Below are 25,078 nucleotides of genomic sequence, written 5' to 3'. Positions count from 1 at the left end.
TGTTAATCTGCAGTCTCCTTACTGCAGGTGAGAAGGAAAAGGCATTTTAGTACAAAAGGCAAGAACCCCAGACCAGTTTGTATGTATCTTCATAGCACTCCAGGGGAAACGTCTTTTATACGTACATATATACACACATACCTATATATATATTTATGTATTGTTTTCCATTTGCATGGGTGCTGAGCAGAGTTTGTCACGGTCAGAGCCTGCACCCCAACCTTGCAGGAGCCTCCCAAGGCCATTTTAGTTTAGTAAGATGGGGCAAAGGGGACAACCCCAGCAACCGGCTGCGCCTCTTGCCAAAGAGATGAGCAGCTCCACCACAAGTTTAGACCCCAGGCTTGGAACCAGCCTGGCTGAGAAGCAGCACTTCTTCACGCAAAAGCAGTGATGTTCATTACTCTTCTGGGGAGTAGCACACAGTCCCTGTCAAAGGTGAAATCTCTCCATCTCACACCACCCTGTTGGGGAAGATTAGCTCCCGTTTTCCCTTTTGTAATACAAAGTGAGCTCTTAACAGGAGTGCTTAAGACAACAGAATGGTTGGAGCATCTTCCAGAGTTTTCAGCCAAGAAAACCCATGTAAAAGCAGCGAGCTGGCACCTTGTTTGGGAAACACTAAATATCCAGCAATTGGTGCTTACTGCTCAAAATTGCTTTACAAAGAAAAAACATTTTAACTGGTCCATGCAATAACTTTTACCTTTAGGCAGCTAAATAAGGCCTTCAGTTAACACCAGTTTTGCAGGGTAAAGACTGTTCCTTCTCCAGCCCAAAATAGATTTGAAGACACACATATGAACGATGAGCAACATCGGAAGAAGTGGTAGCAATTACCATTCAAGAGATCAAACAAAAATACTCCAAGAGAGTATAGAATAACGCAATCAGGGAATACAGTGAAATTACAGCAGCGCTGTGAGGCAACGGTTCGAGTCTTGTCACATTTACGTAAGTGCTAGAAAAAGATGACAATGACCGATGGAAGAGATGAGGGTCTACAGCTGGGCTTCACTGGGAAGGTTTCAACGTTCTCCACCACACTGCTAAAGTGAGGCATGCAATTTTATGGGGTCCAACCTGTGAAATGGCCAAAATGAGCTTTTTCATAAGCCGCATCATTAAAAAGCCAAATAAGCAACCTCCATGTGAGCCCCTGTCCTCTCTGGGCAGCAGCTCTCACCCCCCAGCTGCGCTGTCCTGGGGTTACATCATTCTTTATTGTCCATGTGCAACACAGGGCTCAAGGCATCAAAACCCACTGCAAGCTGAAGGACCAAGTTCTGGTTTAAAAGTGCCTGAGCAGGAGAGCAAAGGGTGACGGAGCTGGTTTATTCCTATAGGAAATGGTCCATAGCAGAGGACATGGGGGCTGTTGGAGGCTGCAGAGCAAGAGACACCACCCATATAAGCACAGACAGGGGTTGCTCCATGGGAAAAACAACAACTGGGATTTGATTAGCCAGGAAGCTGAACGAAGCTCACCAATCCCTTCACCCACAGGCAGGCAAAGCTGGCATTTCATAAGCCCAGAGGAGCATCCTGCTCTGGGAGTGCTTATCACAGTGTACAGGCAGGACTCGAGGGTGACACCCAGCAGGATTCCTCAGAATCCCTGATGCACTGGAGACATGCAGGCAGTGACTGCACAGCCTGGGCACGCTCGCAACAGAGGGGGAGGCCCGAGGGGCTTCTCTGCCTTCTGGTTTTCCATTTTTAAAGCGTGATATTCATGCATTCCTCTCCTGCTACCAAGAGCCTACTTACAGTCCAGGGCAGAGAAGTGCAGATGCATAAGCAGGCTTTTAAAGCCATGGATATTGCTGTTGGTTCCAGTTTCAGACTTGAAGGATTTTTGCCGTATACTGGGAGAGCAAACACAGCCTCAGCACCACAGGTACACAACTGCAGGCGAGAATGCAAAGCAGAAGTCCCCTAAGAGTGTGAACAGCAAAGAAACCACCTCCTTTTGCAGGCTTCTTACTGAATTCATGACCAAAATACCATACAGCATACAGTAACAAGTCAAGCCCAAATCATTTACCATCTTGTGGCACCTTCATACAAATGAGACATGGAAAATGCATGGGACATTCCTGTTGCTGTAGATGAGTCCCCTTTCTTTGGCTTCACTCCTAAAGCTGCAAGACATATCTTGCAGTCATGGAGTGAATTCACCCACCCTTAGACTTAAGCTCTTGGTTGGGTCTAGCTTGGGAACCCCACTTGCAATAAGCTTAGGAACTCGCAGCCTGCTCTGGTAGGATTTTAATGCTAGATATATAAAACTATCAGACAGTTTCCTAAAAACAAAGACCTATGTATCAAGGCAACATGATAGCGACAAGGAAGAGCAAGCTCCAAGCATTCTGTGTACAGTTCTCTTTCATGCAGGGTAAGCAGGCAAGCTCGCTGCGTGTTGCCAGCTGCAGCAAAGCCCAGGCAGGTCTGCAGCAGCTCCTCCATATTTCAGGGTGATTTCCCTACCTGGCTTCTTCCCATCATCACTTGCAGGTCCCCCCAAGCAGGGAGGAAGCAGCACATGGCTCCTGCTGACATGACTTGCTCCCTCCTGGTCCATATGCTTCAGTCCCTGCAGACATGCAAGGTGGGGTGAAGATGAGTTGAGGACCTGAGCAACCAAAGGTCCTGAGGACATGCACCCAAAATCATCCCTTACCAAGTGACTGGTGGCCACTGAGAGCGACTGCCATGGTCACTCTGTTCTCTCCTTGGTTTTTCCAGGTGGCTCTTTTGGAATTAAAAAGAAACTAGAACTAGATAAAGCGTGGAGCTGGATGACCTTTAAGATCCCTTCCAACCCTAAATTCTATGAATTGGTGGGAAAAAAAATCACCCAGTGCACACCAGTAACCAAGTCCTCATCTGCTACATGCGCAGATAGGATGGGCTTGAGCAACTTTCAGCAGTGGCTACTTTCAAAGGGGCATTTATTTTCCACTGGTATTGCTTGTTCAGGTTAAACTGCGTCAATTATTAATCACAAATTATTTCCTAACTAAATGCTTAATAAGTAAAAGCTTGGACCCTCTGGCTGATCTGCTCTGAAATTCTTTAGCATGGAAACACAAAGCGGTTTCACTGGTAAAGAAGTGAAGCATTCGGTGAGTCAGCCTACACAGATTTGAGTGTCTGTATAATTCATTCAGTAAGCCTCCTACATGCCTTCACTGGGAGGAGAGCGTCAGGAAAGATGTGGAAGCAATAACCTCATTCCTGTAAGATTTGAAGTTATGGCTGTAGCTAGATATAAAATGTGTATATGAATTCCCAAACCCTGGCCTCTGCTCTGGAGCCCAACAGAAGCTCCAGCCTCCTGCCTCAAAGTGCTGGCTGCTCTCACAGCCAGAAGACATGAATGAATCTGAACTTGAAAGCTCTCTATAAAATAAACCCATCAGGTTTCTCTTCAAGGCCCTTATTTGTGTCTCATCTTCATAAAATCTTTAATGCTTCAATTCATGGGTGTCAGATGAGGAAGTCAATCACTGCTGAGACTTAGGTAACGCTGTGCATTTTCTAGCTAAGATTTCTCCCCCTAAAGTAAGCATGATGTTAGACAGCAATATTTGTTACCTCATCACAACGGGGGGGTGCATAAGGAGGCATCATATCTGAGCAGTGTGCCTTAGCTCACACTAAGCTCCACGCTGCTGGGGCTGGGTTGCTTCTGGTGCCTCAACTCGCTTATCTGGGACCCAGGAACAGCTCAGAAGAGAAAGATGAAGCAAAACGTAGGTCCATTGTTTCCTGGATGAGGGTCAAAGTAATCTGTCCTTTTTAAGGTAACTCTTTGTAAAAGAATGGAGGCTCATGACCGGCTGCCGAATGCAATTAATTGTAACTGCGAACGTTCAGCCCCAAAGCCAAATCTGGGAAATCAAGAGGTCTGAAGCACATTAAGAACCTCCTGGGGTCTAATGAAAGTCAGCATATCGGAGGCACGAAGCACACAAGCAATTGCAGAGGACAGGGGAGGTCATAAAGACTGAGAGACAAAACCACCTGTGATTAAGGGGATGAGAAAGAGGACTCCCAGCTATAGACTGGTCAGGCCACCACTGCGCTGGAAGGAGGCCAGGAGTCAAGCAGTTGGTTTGGAAACACCCACCAGTTCCCAGTGAGAAACACAGGGAATCAGCAGTGAGTCTGGCACATGCATCCAAGCCTCTTGTGCTGGTTTGTGAAACCCCAGCCCCAGAGGAAAGGGGGGGGAAGAAAGGACTTGTCGCTTTTTGTGTTCATTTTCCCAAGATCCGTCACGCTGGTTCAGACTCAACTCTCACCTAAGCATAACTTCTACTTTGCACTAAAATATTGTTCAAAAGGGAAAGGAGGAAACCCATAACCGCTACCGACAAGTTATTTAAGAACCTGGCATCACCAGGGCAAAACACTGCCTTCACCAGCCATGGGGAGGGTTTAACTATGCAAAGGGTAAGTAAACAGAGCTGCTGAAGATGTCAACCTTTAACAGCTGATGGTGTACAAATGCCTCCAGCTATGCGAAATCTCCTGCGCTTCTGTCTTGAGGACAATACCATCCACACTAGCTTCCATGCCTCCTTTTCAGGGAGGATAGAACAGGGACAGCCGAGGTTGCTATATAGCATCCTTACATCCTAACAGCAGCTACCAGCTTCATGGGGGGAGAGACACAAATCCTTGACAGCTGTGCTTGTGGGGAGCCTCATCCGCACCCTGACCCTACACCTTCCCAGTCCCAGTGGAGACACTGGGAGGGAAAAGGCAGCCTGAGCAGGTTCCAGTCCCACTGCCCATCTGGATGTGTCCAGCAAACATAAGTGATGAGTATGCAGCACCTTGCACCCACTGCTCTCAACACCCCTTCCTAGGTTCAGAGCCAATACACCCACCTGTGAGGTACCTGCAGAGTGGTGCAATTAGGGGACTCTGGGGAAAAAACAAGAGCTGAGAACCCCAGCCTGGTTTGTGTTGGAAGGGACCTTAAAGCTCCTCCAGCTCCAACCCCTGCCATGGGCAGGGACCCCTTCCACTAGAGCAGCTTGCTCCAAGCCCCTGTGTCCAACCTGGCCTTGAACACTGCCAGGGATGGGGCAGCCACAGCTTCTCTGGGCACCCTGTGCCAGCGCCTCAGCACCCTCACAGGGAAGAGCTTCTGCCTCAGAGCTCATCTCAGTCTCCCCTCTAGTGGAAGGTGTCCTTGCCCAGGGCAGGGGTTGGAGCTTTAAGGTCCCTCCAACCCAAACCACTCTTGGATTCTTGTACACATGCAAAGTTATCCCTTGAAATGGCATCAGTTTCTGCCCTTCTCAGTATCACTATGCACTGCTGTGGTGGTGCCACCCCATCTCCTGCTACTCAATTGTTTGTGGTTAAATTTTATAGCAGAGGGTTTCCCCCTGCCCTTATAAATATCACTGTAGGGAAAGGTGTAAAGCCAACTTCTGAACACCCTACCTAAAACATACACTTCTTACTGCAATGGAAACAACTCTCTAGCTGCTGTTATTTGAACTAGCTGGCAAGTACTGATAATAACTGATGTGAAAAGCACACTTCTTGCAGTTTAATAAGCATGGAAAATTGCAGAGCCTTTTTAAGAGTCATAATAACCTCACACTAATGTGATGTCTTACTTCATGGCCCCAGTTTCAAGATGCGGTTTTGGTTGCAATAAGCAGCCCATCTGGCCAGAGGATAAGTGCCCTATTCCTGAAGCCAGCCCAAGCTCCATGTCAGCTCTGGCTGTGTTAGATAGAGGCAGGGGAAGTGCAATGGCAGCAGGCATCCCCCATCCCCTCCCTCGGCTCTCTCAGCAAGAGGATTACTTAAACCAGATGAAGCTCTGCCCTAATGCCTGGGCTTGAGATGCTGCTCTGAGCCTGACCCACACAAAGCGGGTCATGGACCAAGTAAATAACATCTGGCTCTCCTTAATCACAGCCCACAGCACAGCTGGGAGAACCAGAGTCGGAAGGTGAGCCCATGCACCCACATACACAGCTTTTCTCTTGTAAACTCAGGACACCTTAAGAGCTCCGGAGCTTAGTTTCTTTATGCCAAATATGCAAATTATCCTGATAACTGCTAAGTCATTAAATCTAAGATATGTAAAACATTGCTACATCAATTAAATTGTAATGAGGAGATGGATGAACAAGCTAATGCTCTGAGTTGCACATATTTACTTGTGGAGCAGTGGCTGTTGCAGCAAACGAAGGGCAAGTTGTGATACACATTCAGCAGCTATCGCTGTGTTTGCAGCAGCATGCAAAGTCATAATTATTGTTTTATGTCTCATTTTGTCACAGGGTTGATCTGCTTGACTTTCAGCAGCAAGAACATCCTTATTTAACCCAAATGAGATTAAAATAGAAGTACAGGAAACAAATAAAGAGGAAACTCGGGACTCTGACGGGTATTTCACACCCCTTCCAACCGTAAATTAACGTTAATCTGAGCACAGATTTCAGAGCTGCTCAGCTCCTCCTCATTTGCAATTGGCCTCGCACCACTCTCCTGACTACTGGAGTAGTGGATGAATGTAGAAGATGGAACACAAAAAAGTGAGAGGCTTCTGCCTGTTGCATACCTGATTGTGGGGGGATTCACTGCCACGCCTGAAATCCCAGAGGAAGGAGCTTGACCATTAGAGAAATAAACTATGGTTCTTTTGCCTACCTTTGGTACCTCTTTGCTTTTCAGCACAAAAGGGTGTCAACTCCTTCACAACGTGGTCTCATTCAGACATCTGGAACAGCTCTAATGAAGGAGGCTAAACCCTTCCCATTAATGATTCAATAACAGAAAGCTATTTTAACCCCATCCTTCTTTCAACCACTTTATCTCCCCTTCAGCTTTTCCTATTGAGCTAAACCTTCAGAGGATGGAGGAGGGGAGAAGACTAGGTTAGTTATTTTTACATATATTCAAGCATTATGCAGAATAAAAGCTTTCCTATAGAAGTTGTGCTAAAATACTGACAAGCACAGCAGAAGCCCGTGTATCACAAAGATGTTGTAATCACATTGGTGGCTTGTACCTCTCCCCAGTCTTCTTCCTGTCTATGTAGAGATGAACTAAAAATTAGCATCACTCTGACATCCACATCAGCAAGAGAGCGATGCTGGGAGCCTCCAGCTGCTGCTCCAGCTGTGGAGCAAGTCCTGCTCATGGAGACCAGACCCAGCAGGTACAAGATGCTGATGCTGGGCACAGGGACTGAGATGATGCTGGGACTGAGGGCTGCTGCTGTCACTTTTCCCCATAGAAAACCATCACCTCCATCCGTCCACCAGCACCTCAGCACAAGTGAGGGTCAGGATCCAGAGCCAGCATCGCAGGCTGGCTTGGACACAGCCTTCACAGGGAGATGCTCCACAGGGTACCCAGCAGCCACCGAGATCCCCCCAGCGTGGTCCATGCATTCACAGCCTTCTGCTGCCAGGGGCATCCCCTGGGCACCACGCTTCAGGGGCTCAGCAGTCACATCTGGTGATCAAGAGACAGGCTCTTAAATCAGGAGATTATTTCCATGATCCACCTCGCCTGCTCTTTAATAAAACCAAACCAAACCAAACCGTCCCGGTGCAATTCACCTCTCACTTCCACTTTCAAGTGGTCTCCAACAACAAGAAATCAGGCCTGCTCAATTAATCACAGCACCGAGCAGCTCCAATACCTGGGGAGAATGCAAAACCACAGCTCCAGGAAAGCTGACATTAAACACTTGAGCTAAGTTAAGGAGTACTTTAAACCCAGTGGCAGCTGTCCAGCAGCAAGCAAGGACTCATCTCTTGGCTTCTCCTTCTTTGTCTTCCTATTTTCTGGTAAGAAGAGTTGTTTGTCAGCCTCTGCAAAGCTTTTGGAGTCTTGCTGATGCTGCCCTCATCAAGTAGGAGAATGGAAGGAGGATGAAGCCCACTGGGAAACATTTCAGTTCCAAATTACTTTAGTTTACGCCCCAGTGACACAAACAGGCTTTCACACACGGTGTCAACCTGTTAAGTGAAGTTTCTCTACCTTCTCCTATTTAAGGACAATGCCGACCCGGCAGTCCTACCACGAGAGAGCTGAATAGCACATACCACATCCATTCTGCACTTTGGGTATTGTCAGACTGCATCCACGGGATCAAGTTTCTGCAGGAGTTGTCAAGTTTAATTGGAGAGTTCACACAGTCCCAGCTCTGGAGCTGTGATTTATCCAGAAAGCGTTTCTCTTCTACCACTTTACACTAACTCCTAGATCTAAATAAAACCATCTGTGAACAAAGCCTGTGGAATTGGGCAAACTGCTTTCCCAAGGTTAAATTTGTGCTGGATGGTTGGCTGCATTGTAACTTCTCTGCAGGTCTGGTGGCTAGTGATGGAGATGGCTTCAGCCAGGGGTAACCAGCCAACAACACTCAGTGTGCACCAGCCCTGAGCACTGCCACAACCCAACACAGCTCTTTCAAGCCATGATTCCCAGTTTTCTGTAGTCCTGGGCATTAGAAACATGACTAGCAAGGCATGTGAAGGGAGAGCAGCACTGCCCACCCTGGACAACCCTGTCCTGCTGGAACTCCTCTGCCCAGGTTGAATGGGGCTTGGAGCGAGCTGCTCTAGTGGAAGGTGCCCCTGCCCATGGAAGGGGTTGGAACTGGATGAGCTTTAAGGTCCCTTCCAACACAAACCAGGCTGGGATTTTAGGTTATGAAGATACACAACTGTACCTAAATAGAGTTTAGGTTTGGAATAATATTGCATGAACTTCAGGTTTGGGAGCTGAGAGACACACACCGAGATCAGTATCAGGCATAAGTCAGAACAGAATGAATTTTAGTGTCTAAAAGGCTTTTTAACACCCCTCAGGAGCAGGAGCCAATACCACGTTAGTTTTCTCTGCCTGGTGGTTGCAGATTACTGCAGCCTTAAACAAACTAATGAAAAGCAATGAGCGTTTAATATGTTCAACAGGCCATGGCAGAACTCACAGGCACATCAGAGCTGAAAAGGCAGATGCTCAGACACTCACTTCACATAAAACCACCCCTCACTTCTTGTTTTGGGGCACAACATGGGGTATTTGTGAGCTCAACAAACCCTGCATCCCTCAGCCTGAGCATCCTGCAGGAAAGAAGAACCTCCACCACTGACCATGGGGCAGCCCCACATCACCAGCCCCACTTCAGAGGCAGGGCTTGGGATTTAGCACCCTTCTGACTGGCAGTTGAAAGATATTTGCACAAGAGAAAGCACCATTTGTCTCCCTAAAGACCAAGAGGACTGAACTTTAAGTTCGGTGCATGCCAAAGCCCTGCCTTACAGAATAAGGATTGCTGCAATTATTCCATGGAACTGATTTGAAGGACTTCGTAATCATCAGATGCCATAAAACTGATAGAAATGATCTCTTAAATTCACCTAGAGAATGATGCAATCTTACTCGGAAATACCATCCATTCCACTACTCACCAAGCTTCCAAAGGGAAGGGCATGGGGCTGGGGCCACTTAATGCTGGTTTCAGGGCAGCTCTCAAGATGCTCTCAACTCCATCCCAGGCACTCTAATGCTGTGCCTGTTTGTTTTGCCTCCAGCACTTAATATTAGCATACAAGCTGCAGGTAGTAAGTGCTGGATGAGATTGCTGAGCTAGAGATTGAGTCATAAAAGCCTTTTGCAGCACATTCCCTTGGAAAAAAGCCCCTACACAACCCTATATCCCAGGCAGCTCCCAGTTGCATTATGCACCCAGCTTGCTGGGGTATTAACCCTTCCCTTCCTCACACAATGGAGATGTCTGTGAGCAGTGAGGTTCAACAGGGAGGCTGCCCACCTGCTAAAAGTGCATTTACAGACAGAGAAACGACTCGCAGGAATTAAAAGCGAGGTGCTTTAGTCATTCCAGTACTTAGAGCTCTCATTTGCACTTATTTATTCTACTCACATAAAAACAGTCCCCCAGAAAGCCATAAACTAATGCATAAACACAGAAAGGGAAATTGAAACCCTCCAGTTCCTGCACAGTGCTGGGAATTACCCCAGCAGAGAGATGGGTGGCACATATATCCATAGAAAATATCGAGAGTGGGATAATTTGGTACAAAGATAAACTGTGTTTACAAAAAGCAGCCCAACAGTACACGAAAGCATCCAGTTATACACAGGCCTTCCCAAAGTCCTCAAAAACAGGCACCAAAAATCACAAGGATGTGGAGACTGAAGGATTTTGTGTGCAATTTGGAAGAGCCACCACTCTGCAACAGCCGTTACATCCGATGGTGCTCACGGCGAGATGACTTCAGGCCTATTTTCTGTGCTTATGTAAAGCTGAGACAACCCAGCACTATTCTCTCATTAACATGAGGAGACATTCAGAAGACCTAACCCATCCTTGGCCAAGTGCTCAGTTTGCAGATGAAAGAATTACACACAATCCCCCATTAAAAAAAAACAACAAACTCGATTAAAACTTTAGTGGCAAACTCCCATCTTCATCATAACTGACCACTTTAAGCCTATAGAAGTTGACGATGCTTCACCATTACATTTCACTACTGCTCTTTCTCGCAGTGTCCAAGACAGGGATCAGAGCCCATCCAAAATAAAGTCTTTGTTGTGAGAACCCCACAATACAGCTGAGAACGTGCTATGGAGATAAGCACAGGCAGGCTGGCCTGCAACATCCATGTTTGTCACACCTTTCTAGAGGGGGAATGGCTTTAACCTGGCAGAGGGGAGACCGAGATGAGTTCTTAGGAAGAAGCTTTATACCAAAGAATAAAAACCCCCTATGCCAGGAACAGCCTCCTTCACCTTCACAGTTACAACCACGTGTAACCAGGAGAACAAAATACAGTTAACCAGGAGCTCAGCTTGAGCCCATTACCTACTAACACCAGGGTTTCACACCTTTCTCCCCAAACCCTTCTTTAAAAGGGCTTTATGATGACTGTTCATGCAGCAGTGAATTACACTAAACCAAACCACGGATCTCACCCACCCAGATTTGGGTTTCTGACTTCAACCACGAACCTTTATGTATTTTCCCTTAGGCTAAAGTACCACGGAATCATTTCCTTAGCCAAAGCAATGACTTAGAAGATCTACATTCTATATAAACCATGTACAAGGCAGAGCTCTTCCTGTGACACATTCTCATTTGTTAACATGATTTTGACACTCTTATTCCCAAGTGCAACAGCCTGAAGATGAAGATGCTAAGCAGTGCTATAATTAGCATGTAATTTGCTCCAAACTTCCCCTTCCAAAAGCACGAGATACACAGATGGGAAAACTGCTGGACTGACAAAGAGCTCAGGAACTACCTGCACCAGGCTGCCGGCTGGAGAGCAGGGCTGCTCCAGCCCTTGTGCCCCAGGAGCACTGGAAGGTGGTGAGAGCCAGTGGGCTCACAGCAGGGTTTCCCACCCCGGTGCCTGGCACAGCACAGCTTGAGCCCATCACCCTTGCATGAGGGCAGGGCCCCACAGCAGAGCCTAAGGACCTGCAAGCTGCAGTGAGCTCAGCTGTGCTGCTACTGCAGCAGTGCCTTTGGGACACAACAGTACAGGGATGCAGGAGCTTGGGATTAGGAACAAACCACCCGGAGCCAGCCCAGCCCATCGACCTTTTCACCTTGCCCTTCTAATTAACTCCATAACAGGCTTTCCTCCCTACCCCTCTTCAGCTCTACCATGCAGGAGGCCTTCTGGAAGGGGGGAGGAAGGTGGAGCTGCTCCTGCTTTAAGAGCAAACACAACCTCTTGATGGGCTGCTTAAAACAAAAGGCATCCTCAAACATAGCAACACCTTACAGTTGTTTGTCCTGAGGAGCAACCTGCTCCAGTGGAAGGTGTCCCTGCACACCCAGGGGGTTCCAACCAGATGAGGTGTTTTCCAGCCCAAGCCAGTCTGGGATTCTATATATTTCACATTAACTATGCTCATTAAATAAAGTAGCCCATAAGCCTATGGGGTAACAGCCCAAAGATCAGAGGGCACGGGCTCTTTTGGGAAGCTGCACGGTGCCTTTCCCCGTGGGAGTGCACGCAGCGTGAAGCAGATCGGTTTGGTCATTTTGGGAACCACTGCGATGCTTTTAGACAGCTCAGTCACTTTAAAAGCCTTCGCTGTGCTCTATAATGGGCTGTGGAAACTCCCAGGCTTTGCCTCCGACCAGTTGTTTACATCCAAATCACTTTCTTCATCAAGCTCCAGCTTTAATTCCCAATATATTAAATTTGGGTTGTTCAAAACAATAAGTAGTTCCTTTTTATTGCCTTTTCTTCCCCCCACAATTATTAGATTAAGGATGTTATTAAAAAGTTATCAAGGCTTTTTGTAGCTGCAGTGCGGTAGTTCTAAACTGAGCAAGTTACCACATCAGTTTAGAGAGGAAAAACAGGAATCGCACTGCATTTGACAGCCCCATGTCCATTGTGTCTTATTAGTAATGCTGCTTCTGGAATGGATGGAGCAGAGCAGTGAGAGGGCAAGGTGAGGGCTGTGACACCGCCTCTGCTCCTTGGGTGCCTCAGACCCTGGACTCCAAAGCAGGGCTTTGCTGTCCCACCCCATTCACATAATGGTGCACAGGGGTAAATCTGGGGGCAGAAATCTCTCTATTCATCTCAGCCAGGAGCCAGCTCACCTTTGCTTTTGCTTCTGGTGAGTATCAAGGCAAACACAGCAGCTTTTTGACATAAAATAAGCCAGACAGCCTTTTAGAATCATAGAATACTTAGGTTTGCAAAGGATGTCAAGATCATTCAGTTCCAACCCCCCTGCCATGGGCAGGGACACCTCACACTAAACCATCTCACCCAAGGCTCTGTCCAACCTGGCCTTGAACACTGACAGGGATGGAGCATTCACAACCTCCCTGGGCAACCCATTCCAGTGCCTCACCACCCTCACAGTAAAGAACTTCTTCCTTAGATCCAATCTAAACTTCCCCTGTTTAAGTTTGAACCCGTTACCCCTTGTCCTGTCACTACAGTCCCTAATGAAGAGTCCCTCCCCAGCATCCCTATAGGCCCCCTTCAGATACTGGAAGGCTGCTATGAGGTCTTCACGCAGCTTCTCTTCTCCAGGCTGAACAGCCCCAACTTTCTCAGCCTGTCTCCATACAGAAGGTGCTCCAGCCCCTGAGCATCCTCGTGGCCTCCTCCGGACTTGTTCCAACAGTTCCATGTCCTTTTTATGCTGAGGACACCAGAACTGCACACAATGCTCCAGGTGAGGTCTCACAAGAGCAGAGCAGAGGGGCAGGATCACCTCCTTCAACCTGCTGGTCACGCTCCTTTGGATGCAGCCCAGGATACGGTTGGTTTCTGGGCTGTGAGCGCACACTGAAGCCGGCTCATGTTCATTTTCTCATTGACCAACACCCCCAAGTCCTTCTCCTTGGGCTGCTCTGAATCTCTTCTCTGCCCAACCTGAAGCTGTGCCTGGGATTGCTCCGACCCAGGTGCAGGACCTTGCACTTGGCATGGTTAAACTTTTGCCAAAGAGATTTTGTTATACTCAAAGTAATGCTCAACAGCTCATAGAAGAAATCAGCACAAGTGAGGGTGGGACGTGGCAGGAATCATCCACCTCTGCATGGAGAAATACTTGCCAAATATTTATATTGAAATTCTCAGGTGCTTGACTAGCTTTGGGCCCATAACTCATACACACCAACACACATACATCATGTACACATTCAAACTTCTCTAAGCCAAGTGCCTGCACTTGATTGTTTGCTGCAAAGTTCATAAGGCTCTGAAAAGAAATCCTTCATGTGATGTTCTACAGCTCTATGTTAGACATTAGGCACAAGCTCCTCCCTGTGAGGGTGCTGGCACAGGGTGCCCAGAGAAGCTGTGGCTGCCCCATCCCTGGCAGTGCTCAAGGCCAGGTTGGACACAGGGGCTTGGAGCAAGCTGCTCTAGTGGAAGGGGTCCCTGCCCATGGCAGGGGTTGGAGCCAGAGGAGCTTTAAGGTCCCTTCCAACACAAACCAGGCTGGGGTTCTGTGGTCCATTAGACCTAACACAGGCACAGCAGATGCCAGCAACCCAAGGAACAACCACAAATAAAGAAGGGACAGCACAGTCTCTAAATACAAGAGCAAGAAGAGAAGTTTCCTTCCTCTCAATGCACGCTTGATCTTCTAAAATCTCCTGGCCATCATAAACTACGTGGCATTGACTTGCCAACAAATGGAAGTTTATGGAGAAAGCAATAAGTTTGGCCAACAATTTCTGCTACCCCTCTTCTCATGGCAGAGACCAGTGGTGCCTAGACATAGGGCAGTGGGCTGCCAGGCTCACAGGGCCTCAGCTCCCTCAGATAGGTATTCATAGATGTAGTTATATGGGGCATTACCAACCTGCTCAGCCACCCCCAGGCTAAGCCAAGGTGAAACTCTGTTCCCCAAAGCACCCTCTCCCCAGGTGTGAACAGTAAAGAACACAGAATTAACTCACAGCAAACGAGTTGCCAAAAGTGTGCATCTCCCACCCCAGACGCGAGCATTTTAGGGGAAAGAATGATCTGTTTCTGTTAGGTTACTGTGAGCCCTGGTTACTGCAGATCCCGTCTCACAGGCGGCTGGGGCAGGTGCTGAGGAGCAGGGTGAGGGCTTTTGCTGTTATTTTTGTGGATCCGCTCAGGAGGCCCGCGCTGGCAGCACGTTTGTGCGGCCGGGGTGCGCTGCAGCCCCTGCTGTGGGTCCATGGGCGCGCACAGAGCTGAGCGCCAGCGCCGCGCATCCCAACTGCGGCGCTGCCCGCGGAGCCTCGCCCGCCGCGGCCATACGGCTCCGGCACGCGAGTCCCGAAGGGTGGATCTGGGGTGAGCCGATCCCGAGCCCCCCATCCGCGGGGCAGCAGCGACTCACGGGACCCCCCCAGGCTCGAATCCCACCGGCCACTGCTCACCCCCCGCGGAGACCCCCGGGAGGGCGGGCGGATGGCGCCTGGAGCAACGGACGGACACAAGGAAGCAACCGAAAACCATCCTAAAAACAGAACAAAACAGCGCCAAAAAAAAAAAAAAAGACCAAGCCCCAAAAGCCACCAAAATAACAAAACAAAACGGCAGCAAAAAAAGCCACCCATAAAAAGGCTAAAAAAAAAGTCGTAAAGAAAAGCCGCCAAGAAAAAAACGAAAAGTCGTGAAGAAAAAACAAGAAGCCCCCAAAATAACCCCCAAAACCCGAACAAAACTAAACTGAAATAAAACAAACCGCAAAACTAACCTAAAACGCACAAAAAAAAAGGGGGGGAGGGGACCAACCCAAGCCACCCCCAAACTACGATAAAACCCCCAAGAGAAGGAACAAGCCCAAACCCCCTCCAGCCCCATCCCACCACAGCTCCGCGGCGCCGCCGGCCCCGCTGCTTCACCCCTGCGCCCGCTCCCGGCGGGGCCGGCCAGGTCCCCGCTGCCCCCGGACCCGTCCGTCCCGTTCCCCCCCCGCAGCACGGGATGAGCCCATCCGGGGTGCGCAGCCCCGAGCCCCGCGGCGGGCACCGGCTGCACCCGCTCCTCGGTTCCCGTAAGCACCCAGCTCCGGGACAGTGCTTGTGCACCGAGGGCTCGCACAAAGCACGGCCCTACTCCAAACCGCAGCCTCCAGCTGCCGCTGGGCTCGGTTTGCTTTAATAACAGGTAACCGCTCGCAGTTTACTCTCATCCCCCATCCACTCCTATTGGCAAAAGTTGTCTTTCAGCAAGGAAAAGGCAGTTTGAACACCAGTCATTAACCAGAGCCCCTTCACCACACCGGGCTCAAGAACCGCACTGAGCAGGCACTGACCTTCCGGAGCTCGGAGCTCCGAGCTCCAGCGCTTGACCCCCGCCGGTCCCACCGCCGCGCTTTGCTCCAGCACAATAAAACCACCCTCATTTAAGGCAGTTTCTGGCAGATTCAGCGTCCGGCGGCGGTTGCTGCCCCCCCTCAGCCCGCAAGAGGGGTCCTGGTCACTGGGTAGGGCCGAGCTGGTGGGAGAAGGATGAGGAAGGGAAGGGAAGGAAGGACAGAGACCCGCCAGGCAATGACCCCTGTCTATGGAGTGGAGGAGGGAAGTAGAAGAGGTGAGGGCGGGGGCAAATGTAATTCGAGCACACGTGAAACCATTAATTAGCAGCTGCTGGTAATTACCCCCGTCTGCACCCGCCAGCCTGCCTGTTACTTGGCACTGAAGGGGGACGGGGCCGCAAAAAGCTTCTGGTTCTTTCTACAGCTGGTGGATATGATGTTCAGCTGCAGTGTTGAGGCTGGCCGGAATGATCCAGAACCTCCACCAGGGCGGATGGGGTGTCCCTGCCCGTGGCAGGGGGTTGGATTTGGATGAGTTTAAGGTCCCTTCCAACCCAAACCACTCTGGGATTCCATGAACGGGATGACCACCCGGGTCAGTACGCAGCCCACTTAACTGAGGAACATCCAATGCTCAGGAAGGCAGTGCCCAGCCGAGGTCCCATCTCTGCCCCCGAGCAGCCCCAGTACCGGGTGCACAGGACAGGAGGAGGCAGCGCTCGGCACAGCCTCCTGCTCCCGTTGATGCAGAACTTGCAAGCTCTTCCCAGCCAAATCAAGAGATTGCTCTCCAAAGACAGGCAGCTGGGTAAATGTCAAGAGCTCAAAAAGTAAATTATAGTGCAAACAGGTTTGATATTTCTATGAAATGAAAGTTAAGCACATTTCTTTTTAAAAAATACAGAATTTTATTTAAAGCAAGTGAAACCCTTCCATGGTGACCTTTCTGAGATTCCAAACAGTGACAAATTTGGTCATTACAAATAACCTTTTCCTAGCAAAAGCCTCACCAATGGGAACTTCCTCGCAGTAATGTATGTAAATTAATTTCCAACCTCCAAAACAATAAATAAGAATCTTTTAATATCCCCATTCCACACTGAGATATGAATATCAGAAAACCAATAGAAAAGGCTTTAAAACCCCATCATGAAGGTGCTATTTCATACCGGGGTTGTGGGAAGCCAGTGTGGTGAGCAAGGATTCCAGGATTTGCCTTGTTGTTTGTCTGTGTGATCAGGCAGAAGGTGAGAACGAGATCATTAACCTGGGGCTACTTGCACGTGCGGAGCTCTCCTTGTGCCATAGTGCCTTGTTAGCCACAGTACAAACACCTCCCATTTTCCATTTTCCTTTCAGCTTCACGCTGGCAAACATTGTTCTCTCCATGTAAATTAGAAAGGAAATCAATGGTCACTAAATGAAACCTGGAACTTGGAGTCATTAACCCAGGGAGCACGGAGTTAGAGAGAAAAGCGGTCTCCTTGGAATAGGGGAGGAGATCCAGGAACCCACCACCTCGCGCTGGCCCTCCTCTGACCAGCATCCGAGGTCTCCTGAGGAGGTCCCTGACCCAGGGAATGGGCAGGAAGGTGTCCTGGGCCCTGGGGATGTCATGGGAGGGTGCAGCTGAGGGTGATCTCCCCTGGGTGCTCCCGAGCCTTAAGGATCTCAGGGTCCCACCTCCTGTGGGTTTCACAGTAACAGGCACCGTAGTAGATGTGCAAACATTAACTGTGTGTGTAAATCAGAGAGTACAACCAGTGCTCGCTAAATGAAGCCTGAAACTCCGAGTAATCAGCTCACAGAGCACCGAGCTGCATCTCACGATGCTGGGCTTTGGCTATGGGGCACCCCAGACTCTCCAGCATCCTTTCTCTGAACGGCTCTTTGGGCTGTTCTTGTCAGAGCAGCATTCCCCAAGCACAGCCCTGGGACGGTGGCATTCCCCTGCTCCAAGCAAATCCCCCTGGGCAGCAAAGACACAGAAGGGGTGGACAGGTAAAGGTGGCTTCTTCTTTCTCCCCAGAGCAATTCCCAGCTGAGCTGCTCCTACTCACCCCTGATGATTCCCACACACCACCTTGATGGTCCATATCCCTGCCCTTTGTCCTGTATCTGTCCAGTTAAAATGTAAGGACAGCAACTGTTGTAACAGGCAACACAGACCACGAAGGCATGAGCAGATGACAGAAGAGGGGAGGCAAACATACACCACTGTCCCTGCAGCTCAGGTACCACACTGCCTTTTGCTGTACTTTGACACAGTTTGCATCAGTTTGAATTAAAAGCCTTGTCTACATGAGACAGTACATTTAAAAATATTGATAATAAATTCTCCCTTCTTTCACCCTGTGCCATAAGTGTAACCTCTGCTTTACACTCCCGGACAGGATGTAGCGTTTGCTGTTTAATTATATCCGAAATAGGAAATGATATATGGAAAAAGAGGATCTAGTGAAGACTGACACGTCAGAAAGTTCCTGTAATAAATAAACCCTTCAGCTTGCTTCATTTAGTTAAGAAATTTGAAGAGTGCCATTTCGGAAGGGAATCTCAGGTACCGTCGTGAAGTCACCAGCTCAATGTCCAAGGCCATCATGCAGATGATGGGACTGCACTGCTGGAGTCACTCTCCAAACCAAGCTCCTGCTCCTGATGCAGGCTAAGCCCTTTGAAAAGCCTGAAGGGTTCCTCCCTGCAGAGGGAACAGGTTTCTGAACCCGCTGCAAAGCCAGCAAGTGGGAAGTGCTGAAACAACAGCACCAGGAGCAGGATACGGCCATTGGTGCCTGCAATGGGAGGGTACTTTCCAGTCAGGGAAGCGGTTAAAGCAGCCTCTGTCTGCAGAGCAAAGGAGGGTTAATTCTGTATCGAGAGGCACCATCTCACTGGACAGGGCCAGAAGCTGATGGGTGACTGATGTGTGTTTCCTATCAATGGAGGTTCCCCAAGTCACAGACATGCCAGGGGAGGGGAAGGCAAGGCGAGGGAAAGGAATGGAAGTTCCCCAGGTCCACTTCCCAGTGCAGCCATTGGAATGGGAGCCCATTGGCACTGGGATGATGGCTGTAGAGCTGGTTCCTGGAGTATCTGCTGGTGATAAAAGGCCCTGGAACAATCAGCACAGTTTGCAATCAGCGAAGCTCTGTCAGGGCTCTGTAAACAAGAGCTCCTTAAGCAAATAAGATGGAAGAAGTGATCAGTGCACAAATCACCTCACTCCAAGACATTAGAGGAGAAATATTTATTTAAGAGTAGTAATAGTTTTGCAGCTGGAGGTCATGCATGGCGTGGGGAAGACATCACTTGACTGAGCAGTGCAGCAGCATCTGCAGGAGTGGTGCAATGATCATAGAATCACAGAATCATAGAATAGTTAGGGTTGGAAAGGACCTTAAGATCATCCAGTTCCAACCCCTCTGCCATGGGCAGGGACACCTCACACTAAACAATCGTCAGTCTGAGCAGTGCCCCTACGGGCAGGTGCTCCTGCTGATGAGAAATCCTTCTGTGGAGCATGGACATTCCCATCCACATGTTTCCATCAGGCTCATCAGAATCAGATCAATAAAAGCGATGTATTAAATCAGCAGTGGGCCAGCAGGACCGGCAGGCAGTGCCAGCTGAGCCCCTGTGGGAAGAGCTGCAGCTATTGGGGTGGTGATGCTGAAGACGTGAGCTGGACACACAAGACATGGGCTGAGCACGGCAGCTCGGTTCCTTTGGTTGCAATTACAGCTTGTCTCCTTCGCTGTTAAACTTCAGGGACTACGAAACTCTCCAACTCAATACAAGTTCACACCCCAAAAGTGATGGTACAACAGAAATGGAAACTTTCTGGCACTGGTGTGAAGTTTACAGAGCCCTAAAATCCAGCAGACCATAGGACAAGCTACACCAGTTCTGGGTGCCATGTGCCATCTGCATTTTGACACCCCTCCAAAATTCTCTGCAGTAGCTGTGCTTTTCTACATCTCTGTTACAGGTCTGCCGAGGAGAAAGCTTATTTCAGTGATGTTCCAAAATCTGCGTAAGAGTCCCTGATTTTCCTTTGGGATCTAGCCATCAGGAGAGAAAAAGTTCAGAGCAGGGAAGCCTGAGAGCAAAAAGTGGTTGAAGTCACGTTCAGGGGACAAAAGTAAACATAAACCCTTTTAAGACAGCATAATTCCTGCCTCTTGGGGTTGGGAAATGGATCTGCCTCCCTCGGATTGCTGCTCTGACTGCAGCAGCCCAGTGCTGGGCACCGTCTTCCTTGGGGCTTTCTGCTGGAGCCGAGTTTGAGAGAGGCTGGAAGAAAAGATAACTCTGTAGATACAGCTCCGGGTTTGGTGTCCTTGAAACAGTTCCAAACCATCAGAGGAAACCTCCTCGGTGAACTCTGCCACCTCATAAAGGGACACACAAAGATGTTCATTAATTTAGGTGAGCCAGAGGATTAAAGAATTGTTCTAGCTTGTGCCTCCCGCCGTTATTGTTCTCTTATCTGTTCCAGTTGGTGTGGAGATTAAGCGAAAGCCTTGCAGGGAAGAAAGGGCTGGGACCAGGAGGAATTCCCCACTTGTCTGCCTTAATTCAGCGGTCACTTGGTTTCCTTTGTCTTCATCACCTTCCCAGAACAGTTCTATCACCCACCTAATGACTGTTGCAGACTCGTCTCCTCTGCCCTTCCCTCTTTGCTGTCCCTTCTTCTGGTTTCTCCTTAACACTTTCTTCCTCCCTTAATCATTTTCATTGTGACAAATCGAGTTTTACAGATTAAATTGCTTTCCTTGTTTTAATGCCAGCATCAGAAGAATGTTAATTAGGGTTGCTTGTGTTTCAGAAGCTGTCTCAAACGTACTCTAAGATCATACCCTATTCTTCACTGTAAGATCATACCCTACTCTTCACTATAAGATCATACCCTATTCTTCACTGTAAGATCATACCCTATTCTTCACTGTAAGATCATACCCTATTCTTCACCTCGGGATGCAACTCCCACTGTTGCTATTAAAAAAATACTTCCTAAGATTTGAAAACTGTATTTTTTTAAACGGTTTTTGGTGAGTTTTTTGCTTGGGTAATATATAAAGAAAACAAAGTTGAGCTTTCCAACTTCAGGGCTGTCAAAGCGCCTCTGAAAGGCACACACACAAAAAAATCCCTTCCTCCTGCAGCTCCGCTGGAAATTTATCCCTGTCTTCTCCATGGGGGCTCATTGTCACCAGAGGTTCTGTGGGATAAAGGCAGTAGACACTTTGCAACGTGCCAAAACCTGGTTATGTTCTCTAAAGGAAGGGAAATATTCTCACTCCATGAAAATATTCCAAGCCAAAATAAGACCTTTGACTGCATTTGAGGGAAAGGGAATGTCTTGTGGGACTTGGGGGTTATAAATGAGTTTTCCCAGGAGCATCTCTCTCTGAGAGCTGGGGCAGCAGGGCCAGTCCTGCTATCTCCAGTGTAATCAGCCCTTTGCTGCTCACATGTCCCCACCTCTCAGTGATGGAAGGTAATCCACCATCACTGACCCTGCTGCAGGGGTTTAAGGTGGCACACCGAGAACACGGGTGTTGGCAGAGGGAAGTCACTGCTGAAGTTGATGGGGCTCTTCCATTGCTGGACCACATGGGCTCCCTGGGGGCTGGCACTGTGGCGTGGGCATGGGATGGGCAGAGAGAGGCAGGGAATTACAAACAATCCAGCAAAACAGCTGTAATGGCAGAAAATGAACTCGAACTACACCTGGCTGCTCCCATGAAGCGGAGCAGGATGCTGTGTGTGATACAGCTCCGTGCTTGAAAGCTGGAGTGCATTTGCTGTCATTATTCTCGTAAGCTGAGCAGCATAAAACAGGATACACTAATGGCAACGCCTCTGACAGGAGCTGAAATTGCCCCCAGCATCTCTCATCGTGTCTCCTGGTAGTGTTACGCAGAATTAAGAGACTGGCTTGAGGAAATCTACTGGGGATTGTTCCAATGAGTAGGAGAGAGAAAAGAAATATTCACCTAGTTTCCTTCTTTTTTCTCTTCCTTTTTCTTTTGTAAGAAATTCAGAGTATTGTTATACGGGAAGGATGTTACTATGACACTGCTGAGATGTGCTGAAAAAAAGGACAGAGTCATATAAATTATTTATGATTAATGTATTATACTCCGCCAGGGCAATTTAAATATAGGGATTTCAGTATTTCTTAACATTATTATGGAGATGTAAAAAAAGCATTAGGAGCACATACCTGCTGCTAATAACCACGGGGAGCATGTAGAGGAGTCTATTTGGGTGAGAAAAGGAGGAGACTAGAAAACACCAGGGGCACGTTTGTGGTGCCCCACTTGCATCACATCAAGGGTGCTGGGCTCTGCCATCCGGCACTGCTGTCAGCTCCCAGAATCCCACCTCCATTCCTGGTCTGAAGTTGTTCTTGTGCCCCACATGTCTTTCACAGCAACTGAAAAGGTTAACAGGATTAACCATGACTTTAACTGAGTCTGTGAAAAGAATCATAACATCTTAGAATCCCAGCCTGGTTTGGGTTGGAAGGGACCTTAAAGCTCCTCCAGCTCCAACCCCTGCCACGGGCAGGGACCCCTTCCACTGGAGCAGCTTGCTCCAAGCCCCTGTGTCCAACCTGGCCTTGAACACTGCCAGGGATGGGGCAGCCACAGCTTCTCTGGGCACCCTGTGCCAGCGCCTCAGCACCCTCACAGGGAAGAGCTTCTGCCTAAGAGCTCATCTCAGTCTCCCTCAGCAGCTTCCAGGATGCCTTTACAGTAAATAGCTCCCGCATACATTACAACACACATTTGAACAGGAAAACCTTCCGTATTTGAGGCATTTTCTCTTTTCTTTAGAAACACAGGGTGCTGAAGCAGAGAGGGATCACATCCTGCTTGCTGGTAGCGTTTCATCCTGTCCCCTGGATTTGTTGCACACGTACATATCTGCACGGGCAGGAGAAACAAGGTGTCAGGACATGGCTCATAGGAATCTCCGGCGAGTGCCTGGAGGTCTCCAGAGCCTGGAGAGACACTAAAAAACATAGTAAAGCAAATAAACCCCCCAAACTTTGTGTTAAATCCACTTTGGAAGCCTGTGGCCCATTTTGAAGCAACTCATATCACCAGCGGACACCAGCCACATCTTTAATATTTACTGTCCATGTGCATTGTCAGAATCTGCCTTTCCATTCTAATTGCTAAAATTCATCTTTGAAGAGTATTTTTCGGCATCAAGAATGTAAATAGAAATGGGGCTGAATTGGAATAATATGAATAATTCAAACTTCCAGTATGCAAGTTTTGTACTTGGAGATGAGTGATTCACTCGCGCTGTACACCCAGTCATCACAAAGTGCAGACATTAAAATATGGAAAAAAATGTGAGTAAGCCATAATTATTTAATGGATTCATAAGATCGGGAAGGTTTAGACTGTATTTTAATTATGACATTTGTTACAGTGGGAATGCTGTGTCCTGCAGCTCACTGCACAAGAGCTGGCCGGTGCCAGCTCACCACCAGCCACGTGCTGCCACTGTGCCCTGCATGGTCACGGCTCTCCTCATGGGTGGCACAGGGATTCCCGGCTGCCAGACAGGAGATGTGACCCTGCATGTGGTGCTGGTGCTTCCCGGTGGGATCAGCCTGGGATCTGCTCATCCCGGTGTGAGGATCACGGCAGGCTGCCCCTGCCTGCTTGGAGGGGCAAGCAGAGTTGTGTTGGTCTGTGCTGGAGCGGGTGCCTGGCTGTGCTGCTGCTCAGGGGCACAGGGATCCCTCATCTTTGCTTGCAACGTCTATTTATAGGATATTAGGAAAAAATCTGTCACTATGGGGGTGCCCAGAGAAGCTGTGGCTGCCCCATCCCTGGCAGTGTTCAAGGCCAGGTTGGACACAGGGGCTTGGAGCAAGCTGCTCTAGTGGAAGGGGTCCCTGCCTGTGGCAGGGGTTGGAGCTGGAGGAGCTTTAAGGTCCCTTCCAACCCAAAGCATTCTCCCTCCAAGTCCTGCAGCATGCCTTGCTCTAGCTTCTTCTCTCAAGGAAGAATAAAAGCACTCAGAAGTCACATATCATTAAAATGACAACTCCAATGGTTCACCACAGACTGCCACCTCTAAATCCACTTGATGAGGGGAAACCTGGGACTTTGCATCCCACAGGTGCTTTCTTACAGGCTTTCCAAAGGCTTGCTAGAAGCAAGGCAAGCTCCTCCGCAGCTGGAGACCATCCCTGCTCCCAGAGAAGGGTTGGACAAGAAGCAGCAGTGGTGCAGCAGTTACAACCGGGCAGAGAGGGAGGGAGGCTGCATTTTATGTAGATTTAATCAATACCTCCTCAGGAGTAATTGGCTGAAGTGATTGGGAAAATTGATGGTGCATAATAACCCCGGAGCCTCTCCACCCTTAGTGTGGTCATACTGGGTGCTCTGCTGGGTCACGCTGCCCACCAGCACCCCACAGCATCCCTTGTGTGTGGCTGTGCTGAGGAAGGGCTGTGGGATTCATCCCCTTCCAGGCAAGCCACGTGTTCCCCCAGCCCCTTCCTTCTGCATCACCAAGCAGAACAGCTTACACCATGAGGTGTTGCAGGCTTTAACCCAGAGCTGTTCCCCCATAGCAGGCCCATGCGCATGGTCTGTGCAGTAGGTTGTTGCTTTGTGGGCACCTTTAACCCCTGTGGTTTGGAGAGAACCCCAGGAGCATGGGTGGTAACAGTGCTTGGGTCTGCCCTGTGACTGAACATGGGACCCACGTGGGAATGGGTCTGAAAACAGATCAATGTTCCATTTCCTGTGTTTAATCATCTGTGGAGATGAGTGAGCTCCATAAGTGAACTGCACTGATGTGTTAATGCCGAGTTAACCCGTGGCTCATGAGCTGCACAGATAGTCCCACAGATGGACCCAGCAGTGGTGCCCTGCAGCACCCAGCTCCCCAGTGATACCATCCCCACTGCTGCAAAGGCATCTGAGCCCCTGGGCCATGCTCCGGGCGCTGGTGGCTGCTGGGGCTCCCACCCTCTGCTGAAAACTCTTCCACTGTTGCCTTCCAAAAGGCACAGGAAGGGGTCTGGAAGCACATGAGTGTGTGGCAGTGGGTGCCCTACCACCCCACAGGCACCTGCTGGACCCCAGTCTGATCCCAGCACTGCCACAGGTCTTGGATGAATCATGGAATCGTACCATAGAATCCCAGACTGCTTTGGGTTGGACGGGACCTTAAAGGAAGCCACAGTTTCTCTGGGCACCCTGTGCCAGTGCCTCACCACCCTCACAGTAAAGAA

The sequence above is a fragment of the Pezoporus occidentalis genome, unplaced genomic scaffold (genome assembly GCF_034315485.1).
Source record: "Pezoporus occidentalis ecotype Australia unplaced genomic scaffold, CSIRO_AGI_Poc_V1 ctg188, whole genome shotgun sequence".
Lineage (NCBI taxonomy): Eukaryota > Metazoa > Chordata > Aves > Psittaciformes > Psittacidae > Pezoporus > Pezoporus occidentalis.
Note: the sequence above shows the minus strand (reverse complement) of the source record.